The sequence below is a fragment of the Heterodontus francisci genome, chromosome 2, assembly GCF_036365525.1.
Source record: "Heterodontus francisci isolate sHetFra1 chromosome 2, sHetFra1.hap1, whole genome shotgun sequence".
Classification (NCBI taxonomy): domain Eukaryota; kingdom Metazoa; phylum Chordata; class Chondrichthyes; order Heterodontiformes; family Heterodontidae; genus Heterodontus; species Heterodontus francisci.
In genome coordinates this window covers 182,824,891-182,841,794 of record NC_090372.1, presented here as the reverse complement: position 1 = coordinate 182,841,794, position 16,904 = coordinate 182,824,891, and positions in this window count along the sequence as shown.

Here is a 16,904-nt window from a genome sequence, read left to right as displayed (position 1 = left end):
ATTCACTGTACACACGTTGTTTTGCAGGTGTCGCACTTAAATTCAGAGATGAACCGCAACAACAAAGGTAAAAGCAAAATACTGCGGATGCTGGAAATCTGAAACAAAAACAAGAAATGCTGGAACCACACAGCAGGTCTGGCAGCATCTGTGGAAAGAGAAGCAGAGTTAACGTTTCGGGTCAGTGATGAAGGGTCACTGACCCGAAACGTTAACACAACAACAAAGGGTTCCATTGGAACCATGACCATTACTACAGTAATGAAACCATGACCATTACTACTGTTATGGAACCATGACCATTACTACAGTAATGGAACCATGACCATTACTACAGTAATAGAACCATGACCATTACTTCTGTTATGGAACCATGACCATTACTACTGTTATGGAACCATGACCATTACTACAGTAATGGAACCATGACCATTACTTCTGTTATGTCAGTGCTTCTATATTTTTTGTTCAGTTTTTTTGAGGACTCGTATTTTAGAATTATGGACATTTTATTTGGGAAAACTGCAAAGGATTCCATGGATGTTTTTTCACTGGAGTCATTGGAAGGTCTTTTGGACTTGGTTTGTAAACAACCCTTACTGGAAGTCACCTGTCTTCAAATAAATACCCAGCAGGGGCTTTTTGACATGGCGAAGATGTTTACAGAGATGTGACAGGTTAAGATTTATCGGGGTCAAGAGGCTTGATTCTTGAGATATTGTTTTTGGTTGTTTTAGAACAATCTGATAGTTTTGTTGTTTATTAAAGAAACCTAGTTGGTTCATTTTATTCTGGGATAAAAATAGAGTCTATGATTGATGGTATTGGTAACTGGGTACACATTTAAATATATGTTGTGACCTGAGGAGAAGTGGAACTAGAAAAAACAGTGCACTCTTCCCATCTTGGTCGTAACACTACGAATCAGTGCCTCAACACTGCTAGCAATGTGTTGGAGGACAGATTGCTGGACTGCTGCAAGACCCTGTAAGCCCCTTTGCATGCTGGTATTTTCAGCTATGATGGAAGCAGTCTGTGTGTGTGTGTGTGGCAGCAAGTGCAGCTTGCATGATTTCAGTCTGAGCTTCCACTGCAGCAGCCAGATGTTGGGTATCTTCTGCTTGTACAGCAATGGAAGCTGGGAAACTGGCCACAGACACTGAATCACGGATGGATCCCCCAGTGTGCTCATGGAGTTGGCCATGCTGGAGAAGATGGGCACCAAGCTCTGAGCAAGCCCCTGTGCCAAGATGGTGCCAAGCTCCTCTATGTTCCTAGACAGTGACTGTTGGCCTTCTGGTAGGCCTGCCAATGCACTAAGCATTTTATTGTGTATACAGAATCACAAAATTGTTGCAGCACAAAATGAGGTCATTCAGCCCATCATGTCTGCCCTGGCTCTCCAAAGGAGCAATTCACCTAGTGCCAAGCCCCTGCCTTCTCCCTGTAGCCCTGCATGCTTCCTTTTCAGCTAACAATCCAATTCCCTCTTGGAAGTCTCGATTGAAGCTGCCTCCACCACACTCTCAGGCAGTGCAAATCTTTTTTCTGAAGGCCGCCCCATCGAAGTGCTCATCTGAGTCATCTGCACCAGGACCTCATCCACCGATGAGGTGGCACCTGCACTACCCTTTCCCCCTGCATGTGGTTGCAGGCCTACTTATGTCCAGTATCTCACCATGTGCAGATTCCACTTCTAAGCTACCCTCTGGTATCTGAGCCTACAACTGTGGGTGTGACAGCCAGTGATGGTGTTTCTTCGTCATCAGTCGCTTCTCCCTTATCCACTGTACCACATCCTGGCCAAGTTGCAGTTCTTGGGTATCAGAAAGGAGAAAGGCACAAGGATTGTGTGTTGTGAGGAGAGGGGAAGGAAAGCAGGAGGTGCAAGCTTACACAGTCTACAGCTTTTAAATCAGTAAAGGTTGTGAGATGAGGGGAAATTGGGATTTGAAGATGCATTCACTGACACAAGAACACAAGAATTAGGAGCAGGAGTAGGCTATTCGGCCCCTCATGTCTGCTCCACCATTCGATAAGATCATGGCTGATCTGATTGTGGCCTCAACTCCACTTTCCTGTCTGCCCCCCATAACCCCCTTATCAACCAAAAATCTATCTAACTCATCCTTGAATATATTCAATGACAGTTTCCACTGCTCTCTGGGGAAGAGAATTCCACAGACTAATAACATGCTGAGAGAAAAAATTTCTCCTCATTTCAGTCTTAAATGCAAGACCACTAATTTTTAAACTGTGTCCCCTAGTTCTAGACCTGATGATCCAAATCCCAGAGTGTTGAAAGAGGTGGCTGTATTGTGGGAGAAGGGGAAATTGGGATTTGAGAAGGAGGATTAGGTATGCAAACCATCATCTTTGATCCTTTCATCTCTACCACTGGCCACAGCCTCAATGATGGTGCTCTAATGATGGAGAGTACCATCTTTTCCATCAAAGTGAGGACAGTGGCGCAGTGGTTAGCACTGCAGCCTCACAGCTCCAGGTACCCGGGTTCAATTCTGGGTACTGCCTGTGCGGAGTTTGCAAGTTCTCCCTGTGACCGCGTGGGTTTTTGCCGGGAGCTCCGGTTTCCTCCCACAGCCAAAGACTTGCAGGTGATAGGTAAATTGGACATTGTAAACTGTCCCTAGTGTCGGTAGGTGGTAGGGAATATGGGATTACTGTAGGGACTGTGTAAATGGGTGGTTCTTGGTCGGCACAGACTTGGTGGGCCTGTTTCAGTGCTGTATCTCTAAAACATATTTAACAAATGGATGCATTGGTCAAAATTCTTCCAAAATTCCATAGATTCTAGAATGGTTCCTGCAGATTGGAAGGTAGCAAATGTAACCCCACTATTTAAGAAAGGAGGGAGAGGAAAGGGGGAACTACAGACCTGACATAAGTAGTAGAGAAAATGCTAGAATCTGTTATAAAGGATATGATAATTGAACATTTAGAAAATAATGGTAGGATTGGGCAGAGTCAAAATGGATTTACGAAAGGAAAGTCATGTTTGACAAACGTGTTGGAGTTTTTGAGGATGTAACTAGCAGAATAGATAAAGGGGAACCAGTGGATGTGGTGTATTTGGATTTTCAAAAAGCTTTCAATGAGGTCCCACACTGGTTAGTAAGCAAAATTAGAGCGCATGGGATTGGGGGTAATATACTGGTATGGATTGAGAATTGGCTAACAGACAGAAAACAGAGAGTAGGAATAAACAGGTCATTCTCAAGTTGGCAGGCTGTGACAATTGGAGTACTGCAAGGATCCAGCTATTCACAAGCTATCAATGATTTGGATGTGGGGACCAAATGTAATATACAATTTTGCTGACGACACAAAACTAGGTGGGAATGTGAGTTGTGAGGAGGATGCAAAGAGGCTTCAAGGGGATTTAGCCATAGAACCAAAGAAAAGTTACGGCACAGAAAGAGGCCATTCAGCCCATCGTGTCTGCACTGGCTCAAAAAACGAGCTGCCCATTCTAATCCCATCTTCCAGCACCTGGTCTGTAGCCTTGCAGGTTGTAACACTTCAGTTGCAGGTCCAGGTACCTTTTAAATGAGTTGAGGGTTTCTGCCTCCACCACTGATCCGGGCAGCGAATTCCAGACACCCACCAGCCTCTGGGTGAAAAAGCTTTTCCTCATGTCCCCTCTAATCCTTCTAGCAATCACATTAAATCCATGCCCCCTGGTAATTGACCTCTCGCTAGGGGAAGGAGGCCCCTTTCTGTCTATTCTATCGAGGATCCTCATAATTTTGTACGCCTCAATTAAGTCATCCCTCAGCCTCCTCTGTTCTAAGGAAAACAACCCTAGCCTACCCAATCATTCCTCATAGCTGCAATTTTCAAATCCTGGCAACATTCTTGTAAACTTCGTCTGTATTCTCTCCAGAGCAATTATGTCCTTCCTGTAATGTGGTGACCTGAACTGTATGCAATACTCCAGCTGTGACCTAACCAGCGTTTTATACAGTTCCAGCATTACATCCCTGCTTTTGTATTATATACCTCGACCAATAAAGGAAAACATCCCAAATGCCTTATTCACCAATATATCTACCTTTCCTGCCACTTTCAGGGACCTGTGAACATGCACTCCCGGAGTTCTCACTTCTTCTACCCCACTCAATACCCTCCCATTTATTGTGTATTCCCATGCTTTGTTTGCCCTCCCCAAATGCATTACCTTTCACTCTCCAGATTTAGTTCCATTTGCCACTTTTCTACCCACTCAACCAAACCATTGATATCATTCTGGAGTCTACAGCTATCCTCTTCACTATCAACTACACGGCCAACTTTTGTATCATCTGCCTCCCACATTTAAGTCCAAATCATTAATATATGCCACAAACAGCAAGGAACCCAACACTGAACTTGTGGAACGCCACTGGAAACCTCTTTCCATTCGGAAAAACATCCGTCAACCACTACGTTTTGTTTTCTGTCACTGAGCCAATTTTGGATCCAACTCACCACATTCCCCTGACCAGTCTGCCATGTGGGACCTTATTAAATGCATTACTAAAATCCATGTAGACAACATCCACTGCACTACCTTGTTATTTCCTCAAAAAATTCTGTTAAGTTAGTAAGACACAACCTTCCATTCTCAAATCCATGCTAACTATCCCTGATTAATCTGTGCTTTTCTAAGTGACAGTTTATCCTAGCTCTCAGAATTGATTCGAATAATTTGTCCACCACCGAGGTCAGACTGACCAGCCTACAATAATTTTGCCTATCCCTTGCACCTTTTTCAAACAATGGTACAACATTTGCATACCTCCAATCCTCTGGTACATCACTTGTATCTAGTGAGGATTTGAAAATGATCCTCACAGCATCTGCTATTTCCTCCCTAGCTTCCTTTAACAGCCTGGGATACAATACATTGGCCCTGGTGATTTATCCACTTTCAAGGATGTCAGACCCTCTAATGCTTCCTCTCTCATTATAATTATCGTATCTAATATTTCACACTTCTCTTTAACTGCAATGTCTGCATCATCCCTCTCCTTTGTGAAGACAGAGACAAAGTACTCATTAGGAACCCTGCCCACATCTTCTACATCCATGCGTAGGTTATCTTGTACATCTGATAGGCCCTACCCTTTCCTTAGTTATCCTCTTGCTCTTAATGAAATGGCTGCAAGGTGATCAGGGATGGGAAATGAACATCCATGGATATTCAGTATTTAGGAAGGACAGGCAAACAGCAAAAGGCGGTGGAGTTGCACTGCTGGTTAAAGAAGAAATTAACACAATAGTGAGGAAAGATATTAGCTTTGACGATGTAGAATCGGTATGGGTAGAGCTGAGAAACACTAAGGGGCAAAAAACATTAGTGGGGGTTGTATCTAGACCCCCAAACTGTACTGGTGATGTTGGGAATGGCATTAAACAGGAAATTAGGGATGCATGCGATAAAGGAACATCTGTAATTATGAGTGACTTTAATCTGCATATAGATTGGGCAAATCAAATTAGTCACAATACCGTAGAGGAGGAATTCTTGGAGTGTATACAGGATGGTTTTCTGGACCAATACATTGAGGAAGCAACTAGAGAACAGGCCATCCTAGACTGGATATTGTGTAATGAGAGAGGAATAATTGACAATCTAGTGGTGTGAGACCCCTTGTGGACGAGCGACCATAATATGATAGCATTCTTCATCAAGATGGAGAGTGACGTAGTTGATTCTGAGACAAGGGTCCTGAATCTTGGTAAAGGAAACTACGAAGGTATGAGGCACGAGTTCGCCATGACGGATTGGGAAACGTTACTTAAAGGGATGACAGTCAATAGGCAATGGCAAACATTTAAAGAGCACATGGATGAACTGCAACAATTGTTTATCCCCGTCTGGCGCAAAAGTAAAACAGGAAAGGTTTATAAACCATAGTTTATAAGGGAAATTAGAGATAGCATTAGATCCAAGGAAGACGCATATAAATTTGCCAGGAAAAACATTAGACCTAAGGATTGGGAGCAGTTTAGAATTCAGCAAAGGAGGACCAAGGGATTGATTAAGAAGGGTAAAATAGAGTACGAGAGCAATCTTGCAGGGAACATAAAAACTGACTGTAAAAGTTTCTATAGGTATGTGAAGAGAAAAAGATTGGTGAAGACAAGTGTAGGTCCCTTACAGTCAGAAACAGGGGAATTTATTATGGGGAATAAAGAAATGGCTGACCAACTAAATGCATACTTTGGTTCTGTCTTCACAAAAGAGGACACAAATATCATATCAGAAATGTTGGGGAACACAGGGCTTAGTGAGAGAGAGGAACTGAAAGAAATCAGTATTAGTAGAGAAATGGTGCTGGGGAAATTGATGGGATTGAAGGCCAATAAATCCCCAGGGCCTGATGATATGCACCCCAGAGTACTTAAGGAAGTGGCCCTAGAAATAGTGGATGCATTGGTGGTCATCTTCCTAGATTCAATAGAATCTGGAACAGTTCCTACAGATTGGAGGGTAACTAATGTAACCTCACTATTTAAAAAGGGAGGTAGAGAGAAAGCAGGGAATTATAGACCAGTCAGCCTGACGTTGGTAGTGGGGAAAATTCTAGAGTCCATTATCAAATATTTTATAGCAGAGCACTTGGGAACAGTGGTAGAATCGGAAATCGTGCTTGACAAATCTACTAGAATTCTTTGAGGATGTAACTAGTAGAGTTGATGAGGGGGAGCCAGTGGATGTGGTTTATTTGGACTTTCAGAAGGCTTTTGACAAAGCCTCACATAAGAGATTAGCGTGTAAAATTAAAGCGCATGGGATTGGGGGTAGTGTATTACAATGGATAGAAAATTGGTTGGCTGACAGGAAACAAATAGTCGGGTTAAATGGGTCTTTTTCCGAATGCAGGCAGTGACTAGTGGGGTACCGCAGGGATCGGTGTTAGGACCCCAGCTATTCACAATATACATTAATGATTTAGATGAGGGAACTAAATGTAATATCTCCAAATTTGCAGATGACACAAAACTGGGTGGGAGGGTGAGTTGTGAGGAGGATGCAGAGAGGCTTCAGAGTGATTTGGACAGGTTGAGTGAGTGGGCTAATGCATGGCAAATGCAGTATAATGTGGATAAATGTGAGGTTATCCACTTTGGTAGCAAAAACAGGAAGGCAGATTATTATCTAGCTATAAACTGATAGAGGGGAATATGCAGCGAGACCTGGGTGTTCTCGTACACTAGTCGCTGAAGGTAAGCATGCAAGTGCAACAGGCGGTAAAAAGGGCAAATGGTATGTTGGCCTTCATAGCAGGGATGTCTTGCTGCAATTATACAGGGCCTTGGTGAGGCCACACCTGGAATATTGTGTGCAGTTTTGGTCTCCTTATCTGAGGAAGGATGTTCTTGCTATAGAGGGAGTGCAGCGAAGGTTTACCAGACTGATTCCTGGGATGGCGGGTCTGACGTATGAGGAGAGATTGAGTCAGTTAGGATTATATTCGCTGGAGTTCAGAACAGTGAGGGGGGATCTAATAGAAACCTATAAAATTCTAACGGAATTGACAGGGTAGATGCAGGAAGGATGTTCCCGCAGGTGGGGAGTCCAGAACCAGGGGTCATAGTCCAAGGATACGGGGTAAACCTTTCAGGACTGAGATGAGGAGAAATTTCTTCATCCAGAGAGTGGTGAGCCTGTGGAATTCTCTACCACAGAAAGCAGTTGAGGCCAAAACATTGAAGGTTTTCAAAAAGGAGTTAGATATAGCTCTTGGGTCTAAAAGGATCAAAGGGTATGGGGCGAAAGCAGGAACAGGCTACTGAGTTGGATGATCTGCTATGATCATAATGAATGGCGGAGCAGGCTCGAGGGGCCGAATGGCCTACTCCTGCTCCTATTTTCTATGTTTCTAAAACATTTTTGGGTTTTCCTTGATTTTACCTGGCAATACTCCCTAAACTCAGCCTGCAGGACCTCATCCCTTTTTCTACCTATATTTTTGGTATCAATGTGGACCATAATCTCTGGCTGTGCACCCTCTCCCTTCGGAATACTCTGTAGCCACTCAGTGATATCCATGACCCTTGCACCAGGGAGGCAACATAACATCTTGGAATCACATCTGTGACCACAGAAACACCTGTCTATTCCCCTAACTATAGAATCCTCTACCACTACTGCTCTCCTGTCTTTTCTTCTCCCTCCCTGCACAGCTGAGCCACCCATGGTGCTCTGGTTAGGATCCTCACTGTACTCTCCAGAGGAACCCTCTCTCCCATTGGTATTCAGAACTGCATACCGGTTAGAAAGTGGGATGCCCTCCGAGGACTCCTGCACTACCTCCTTGTCCTTCTTGTCTGACCGACAGCCGCCAAATCCCTCTCTGCCTGCGCTCTCTTAATCTGCGGGGTGACCACCTCCTGAAACCTGCTAGCCATGTATTTCTCATCCTCACAAATGCACCTCAGTGACACTAGTTACTCCTTGAGTTCTAAGTTCAGAACTCAGGTTTTTGCATTTGGCGACACTTTATGCATATGTAGTTGTCCAGGACTTGGATAAGGTCCTGGAGTCCCCGCATGGCACAGGATGTGCCTTTAAAGGGTGTGAACAGCCCTGGCATGCTCAAATTATTTATTTACTGCACTAAAATTGGAAGTTAAAGAAACACAATAAAATGATTAGAAATTGAACAAACAAGTAACCACCTACTAACTACAGGTAGGTTAGCTTCTACTTAGTAGATAAACTTAAATGTTAGAGAAAACATAAAAATCAGTAGAAAAAAGAAAATATCCACTAGATACTTACTGACTAGTTCCCTGTGTCTCGCTGCACTCTCCTCTCTTATGCTGTTTGTAGCTCCGACATCTCACCTAGCCAATCACCTACCTGCTTCCCTGTGATGTCTCACCTCGATTTTTCTTTATGAATGCCGGCAGACTAGTGGCAGTGGGAGCAGCAGCTCGCCCCGCTCCTCTCTTGCTAATTCCAGGTGAACTCTCCTGCTCGCTCTCTCTCAATTAAATTTAATTGATTTTTCTTAATTTATAGTTCCCCGCCTTACTGAACTCCCTCACTTATCAAACTCGCTTCTTCACAATTTGTGCACTCAAGCAGCACTCAGAGACCCCTGAATTTATACTCTCTGAAAACAATGATGAGTCAGCTTTGCTAGAGCTCAGAAACCAGTTTAAGCTAGCTATCTAATGAACTAGCTACAGCTACTCAGAGAGTTTGTATACCCCTGTTTAAAACTGTAAGAAATTTAACTTGCCTCTTAACTTAAACAGTAATTTTAGTTAATTGATGAATTTAAACAAAAAAAGCATGAGACTAGAGACATTAATCCTTAAAATGCTGTCATGTACCAAACTCCCTTCTTCACATTCAGTGCAGACAACTTAAGTGAGTGGGCAAGAACATGACAGATGGAATATAATGTGGAAAAATTTAAAGTTATCCACTTTAGTAGGAAAAACAGAACGGCAGTGTATTTCTTAAATGGTGAGAGATTGGGAAGTGTTGATGTCCAAAGGGACCTGGGCATCCTTCTTCATAAGTCACTGAAAGCTACTCCTGCTCCTATTTCCTATGTTCCTACTCCCCCACAAATGGAAATATTTTCTCAGCATCCACCCTGTCAAATCCCATCAAGATCTTATAGGTTTCAATAAGATCACCTCTCATTCTTCTAAACTGTCATGGGTATAGGCCCAACCTGTTCAACCTTCCTTCATAAGATAACCCCTTCATCCCAGGAATCAGTCGAGTGAACCTTCTCTGAACTACTTCTGATACAATTATATCTTTTCTTAAATAAGGAGACCAAAACTGTACACAGTACTCCAGATGCAGTCTAATTGAGACCCTGCACAGCTGTAGCAGCACTTATCTACTTTTATACTTGATTCCCCTTGCAATAAAGGCCAACATTCCATTTGCCTTCCTAATCACTTGCTGTATCTTCATACTAACTTTTTGTGATTCATGTACCAGGACACCCAGGTCCCTCTGTAACGTGGAGTTCTGCAATCTCTCACCATTTAAACAATGTACTGCTTTTCCATTCTTCCTGCCAAAGTGGACAAGTTCACATTTTCCTACATTATACTCCAACTGCCAAATATTTGCCCACTCACTTAACCTATCTAATTCCCTTTATAGACTCTTTATGTCCTCTTGACAGCTTATTTTCCTACCTATCTTTGTGTCATCAGCAAATTTAGTAACAATACATTCAATCCCTTCATCCAAGTCATTAATATAAATTGTAAATAGTTGAGGCCCCAGCACTGATCCCTGTGGCATTCCACTAGCAATGGCTTGCCAACCCAAAAATGACCCAATTATTCCTACGCTCTGCTTCCTATTAGATAACCAGTCCTCTACCCATGTTAATATGTTGCCCCCTATACCATGAACTCTTATTTTGTGTAATAACCTTTGATGTGGCACCTTATCGAATGGCCTTTGGAAATCCAAGTACACCAAATCTACAGGACCCTCTTCATTCACCTTGCTTGTTATTTCTTCAAAGAACTCTAATAAATTAGTCAAACACATTTTCCCTTTCACAAAACTATGTTGGCTCTGCCCGACTGTATTGTGATTTTCTAAATCTCCTGCTACTACTGTCTTAATAATGGATAATGGATTCTCGCATTTTTCCAATGACAGATGTTAGGCTAACTGGCTTATAGTTTTCTTCTTTCTGTCACAACACCCCCACCCCCCCAAGCACCCCGCCTCCTTTCTTGAATAGAGGTGTTACATTTGCGATTTTCCAATCTGCTGGGACCTTTCCAGAATCTAGCGAATTTTGGAAGATCACAACCAATGCATCGACTATCCCTGCAGCCACTTCCTTTAAGACCCTAGGATGCAGGCCATCAGGTCCAGGGGACTTGTCAGACTTTAATTCTAATAGTTTTCCCAGTAACGTTTTCCTGGTGATTGTGATTGTTTTAAGTACTTCCCTCCCTTTTGCCTCTTAATTTCCAAGTATTCTTGGGATTTTTTTGTCTTCTACAGTGAAGACAGGCATAAAATACATGTTCACCGCTTCTGCCATTTCCTTGTTTCCCATGATTAATTCCCCAGTCTCATCCTCTAAGGGACCAACGCTCACTTTAATTATTCTTTTTCTTTTTAAATACTTGCAGAAACTCTTACTGTTTTTATATTTGTAGCTAGCTTTCTCTCATACTCCAATTTCTCCCTCTTTTTTTAAAAATCATTCTTTACTGGTTTCTAAAATCTTCTGAAATACCACTAATCTTTGCAGTATTTTACGCTTTCTCTTTCAATTTAACTTCCTTAGTTAGTCACGGATGGAGCATCCTTCTCATAGACCTTGGCCACTCTTGTGAGGTCATTGAACCTCCTACAGCACTGCACCCAGGGCGTTGGGGCTACACTGTTGGCATTGACTACGATGGCTATCTACTCCCATTGCCTTAGCAGTGTCTGTTTGGAGACTTGCCTAGTCCTCTGTGGATAGAGCACATCTATCCACCTGTCCACTTCCTGCACCAAGCCCTCAAGTCCTGTGACGGAGAAGCTTGGAGAATGTGTACCCTTTTTGCCATTTTTCAGTGTTCTTCCTATTTTACACCCTTCCCTATTCACTTCCAGCACCTGCTCCAATTGAAATGCACCGTCCCTTTAAAAGGTCAGGCAGCATTTCTCTCCATAGAAGCTGTCTGATCTGCTGCATATTTCCAACACTTTCTGTTTTTATTTCAGATTTCCAGCATCTGCAGTATTTTGCTTTTATCCCCTTTAAAAGCTGCAGGCTAGCTTTAAGTGGTGCTAGCCTCTCACAATTTCATGCCCCACGCGCAGCTATGCATCCACTCAGCAATGCGCTTAGTGCTGGCTGTATGCTACAATCATGGTAATGAGCAGCCAGTATGAAGGTTGTGTCCTAGTTCCCACTCTGTTTGGCATCTTCTTCTCCATGCTCCTGACCTTTGCCTTAGCTGCAGATTGGAAGGAGCCTACTTGCATATTCGGTCAGATGGCAAGCTTTACAATCTATCAAGGCTGAAAGCGAAGGCAAAAACACATTGTGTCCTGATCAGAGAGCTCCTCTATGCTGATGATGCTGCACTAGTCGCTCACACAGAAACTCAGCTGCAAATACTCATGGACTGTCTCTCCCATACCTGTAACTTGTTCTCCTTGACTATAAACATCAAAAAAACTGTGATCATGGGTCAGCCCCTGATCACACTAAATAACACCCCACAGGAAGTGGTTAGCAAATTCTGCTACTCTGGGTCCATGGTGACAGACAATCTGCCCCTTGATGTCCCTATGCTCAATACATGCATAGGGAAAGCAGCTACTACCTTTGACTCACGAAATGCACATGGGATAAGACCAAGCTGACCCTTAGGACCAAACCGATGGTTTATAAGGCCTGTGTTCTCAGCACCTTGCTGTATGGCTGTGAAACATGGACAACTTACAGCTACTAGGAAAAGAAGTTCAATAGTTTCCATCTTTGCTGCCTGTGGCACAATATAGGTATATCCTAGCAGGATAAAATCACAAATGTGGCAGTCCTCTCAAGACAGGTCACCCAATTGTATTGGCACTAATCAAACAGAGGCGGCTTCGGTGGATCGGACACAACCGCAGGATGGAAGACAGTCACATACGCAAGGAACTTCTGTATGGTGAGGTAGCCAGGGCCAGACGACCAGTGGGGCGCCCAAAACTCCACTTCAAGGATGCTTGTAAGCGTGAATGAATGTGCTAAATGTCGACTATCGCACTTGGGAGTCATTATCTGGTGAAAGAGGGAAATGGCAACACATCCTGTGGACTGGTGGGCACTACCACAATGACCAGTGGCTACAGCAGCTTGGCAACAGGCGCCAATACTGAAAACAACAACTCACAGCGTCACTTGGCATCACAGCGTCACTTGGCAGCTTCACGTGCAGCACTTGTGGCAGAGCTTGCTTCTCAAGGATTGGCCTTCACAGCCATCAACAAAGATGCACCAAGAGAAGACACCCACCTAAATGGATTGTTTGCTGCATGTCCATCATCTTTCATAGATGGAAGGATGCCAACCATTTAAGTTCTGGTCAACAAAGAACCTCAAACTCAAGTACTTTGAATTCTCCAGTGAACTTGCAAGTATCTCCTACAGTGTACTGTTAAGCATATGTGAAACTATTGTCAAGAACAGTTCTCACTGTATGCTTCATTTCTATGACAGCCAATAAATACTTGGCTGTATGAGTAAGGCACTGGAGGCTATGTAGAATCAGACTCCAGCATCACTTCTGCATAGAATCGGAGAAGATGGGAGGTAGGTGGAAAAAATTCAAGACCCAGCAATGTAATGTGATGACACATTGGAGTGCTTATAACCCCCAGACCCTCTTTCATCGCATTAGCATTAGATTATAAGGTTTATTGTCCAGCTGTTGCCAATTTTTATGCGAATACTAATTCAGTTCCAATTGGAAAATTGAAGAGATGATATAAAAATTTGTCTCTGTTATTACATGCTAAGTTGCATTTCCACAATGTTTTTGGTCAGAGTTTAACAGTAAAGTTCAGCCATAATCTTGTTGAATGGCACTCTAGTCTCAATGGGGCTATATGGCCTACTCCTGCTTCTATTTCTTACACTCTTGTGAAATAAAATCACATGAGATAATTAGAGAGCAGATCCAATCAACTGAAGTAATGTTTCATTTATGAACACTATTAAAAACTAATGGCACATGGGCAATATGCTATGTTCTAACCAGGGTTTAATATCACCACAGGAGAAAAATGAGCATGATGGAGCTACAAAATGGACCATACAGTATCTGTCTTGCAAAGACTTGTCTGAAGGGAATGTGAATGTGGTAGTGGACCAATAGAGGAGAAGAGTCTGAATCAGCTTTACACCAGGGAAGCATCATCCAGCTGCAACATAGTTACTTGCAAGTGCTGCAGAAGCAGTCAAACATTTCAGGATCAGCAGATTAGCTGCATGGTTGGCTTTTGGGGACTATGGTTATTCACTGAAAACAGGGCAAATGACTCCCAAATGCTATCTTCAAAACCAGGCATCCACAGCTTCAGATTCCATCACTGACTGTATCTTTGGTCTCCAGAAAGGATGAACCAATGTGTAACATTAACATCGCAAGGTGTGCTTAAGGGCCTGAAAGGATAGTGGCAACAAATTCAACAGAAATTTTCAAAAGAGAATTGGATAAGTATTTGAAGGGTGAAAATTTACAGGACTATGAGGAAAGAGCAGGAGAGTGGGACAAATTGGATAGCTCTGTCAAAGAGCCAGCACAGGCACAGGAGGCTGAATAACCTCCTCCTGTGCTGTCTCATAAGACGAGATTCCATGATTCAAACTCCTTCAAAATGAACAAGGTAATTTTCTTCTTAGGATGGATTGGAAGGTCTTTTGGATTTAGAACCCAGTGTTTCTTGAGGGCCATTTCTGTGCATTCATAATCTGTATATCATTACTGAAAACTCACCTGAACAAATTTATGTGACTTCATTAACATCAATTTCACATGCTATTTTAAGACCTGAGATGTATTTTATTCACACTCCCAACTCCACCTCCCCCACCCTCCCAAAACTGTGCTTTGACATGAAAGGGGTAATTTCTCTCTTCATGATCCTAGCTGGTGATCTTCCCCCCTAGGAGTGCAAAGGCTGAAAATTGCTCCTTGTGTTCTTTCTGGTTTAGTTCATATTCACTCTTGTACAGGAACTGTGTTCTGTGTAAAGCCTTTAACAAAGGACCTAAGAAAGATTCCTGCGTTCAGTGTGAGTTTGAAGTAACTCTGGTTAAACACCCTGATTAGTTGCCATAACCACATTGCACGTTCAAGGATGTGGACAACAGCTGGTCTGTTTTTATATTTAATTGACAACCAGAAAGTTCCAGAGGTTCATGTTGTTAAAATTGTAGCTGAGAATAATATGTATTAAATGGCATGATGATTTCCATCAAATATACTGAAGCCATTATGTCATGACTCCATAGAGATTCCGAGTCCAGGTGGGAAGTGTGAAGTATGGGCATGAGGTGTTTATATTCTGAGTCTACAATGTTCAATAACTCGTTTAGGTAAATCATGCTGTTTTTAGGGCAAATAACATTTCTGCAGCCAATTTTGTTTTAATCTTTAAAATAAATTTTATGTTTAGGGGTATATATTGAGTTGGACGAACTGTTGAGATGGATATGTGGCAGATTTTTTTTTAACTGAAGTGTGATTGAGTAGAAATGTTTTGGTAGAAGGTGAAATTGAAAGTGCAGATGAAGATTTTATGCAATAGGATTTTTGAATAATGAAAATAAAATAAAATGTAAAAAAACCCGTCGGATAGGAGAAAAGCAATCAGGGCTGAAAGCCTCCTTCTATGCCATAAATGACACGATGACTCTAGCAGGAAGAAAATCACTGACCAATAAGGAATGACTGAAAATAACTATCTATGAAACTGCACTGGAGATTCCACTGGACTCCTGTTTGAGTTACAGTGGGACACTGATAGAGTCATAATGGTGCAGGATTCGGCCCATCTCTGTACAGAAATCCAGTCGGTCCCATTCTCCCGCTCTATCCCCGTAGGCCTGCAAGTTTATTTCCTTCAAGTGCCCATCCAATTTCTTTTTGAAATCATTCATCATCTCTGCTTTCACCATCCTCATAGGCAGCGAGTTTCAGGTCATTATCACTCACTGCGTAAAAAGTTTTTCCTCACATCCCCTCTGTATCTCTTACCCAAAACCTTAAATCTGTGTCCCCTAGTCCTTATACCATCAACTAATGAGAACAGCTTTACTTTGTCTACCTTATCCAAACCTGTCATAATCTTGTATACATCTATCAAATCTCCCCTCAATCTCCTTTGCTCCAAAGCAAACCAACCCAACTTCTCCAACCTAACCTTGCAGCTAAAATCCCTCATCCCTGGAAATATTCTGGTAAATCTCCACTGCACCCTCTCAAGGTGACCAGAACTGGACGCAATACTCCAATTGTGATCTAACCAGGACTTTATTAAGGTTCAGCGTAACTTTCCTGCTTTTGCAATCAATGCCTCAATTTATGAAGTCCCAAGATCCCATATGCTTTGCAAACCACTCTCTCAATATGCCCTGCCACCTTCAAAGATTGATGGACATGAACCCCCCAGGTCCCTCTGTCCCTGTACACTCTTTAGAACTCTGTCTTTTAATCTATATTGCCTCTTCCTATCCCTTCTACCAAAATGCATCACCTCATACTTCTCTGTATTAAATTCCATCTGCCACTTGTCTGCCCATTCTGCTAGCTCATCTATGTCCTGTTGCAGTTGATTGGTATCATCCTCACTGTCTGCCACTCCTCCAAGTTAGGTATCATCAGCAAATTTTGAAATTTTACTCAGTATTCCAATATCCAAGTCATTTACATATATCAAAAAAGCAGTAGTCATAGCACTGAACCTTGGGGAACACCACTATCTACCAACCTCCAGTCTGAAAAATAACCATTCGCCACAACTTGTTGTTTTCTATCCTTAAGCCAATTTTTTATCCAAACTGACACTGACCCTCCTATTCCATAGGCCTCAATTTTGTTAGCTAGTCTTTTATGTGGTATTTTGTCAAACAGTTTTTTAAAACCAATATAGACAACATTGCATTCCCTTCTTCAATCTTCTCTGTCACTTCTTCAAAAAATTCAATTAGATTAGTCAAACACAATCTGCCTTTTACAAATTTGAGCTGGTTCTCCTCAATTAACTCAAACCTCTCCAAGTGCCTGTTGATCTTTTCCCTGATCATTGTTTTGAAAACCTTATCCAGCACTTATGTTAAAGTGACCAGCCTGTAGATACTAAGAATGTCCTTACACCCTTTCTTGAATAATGGTATTACATT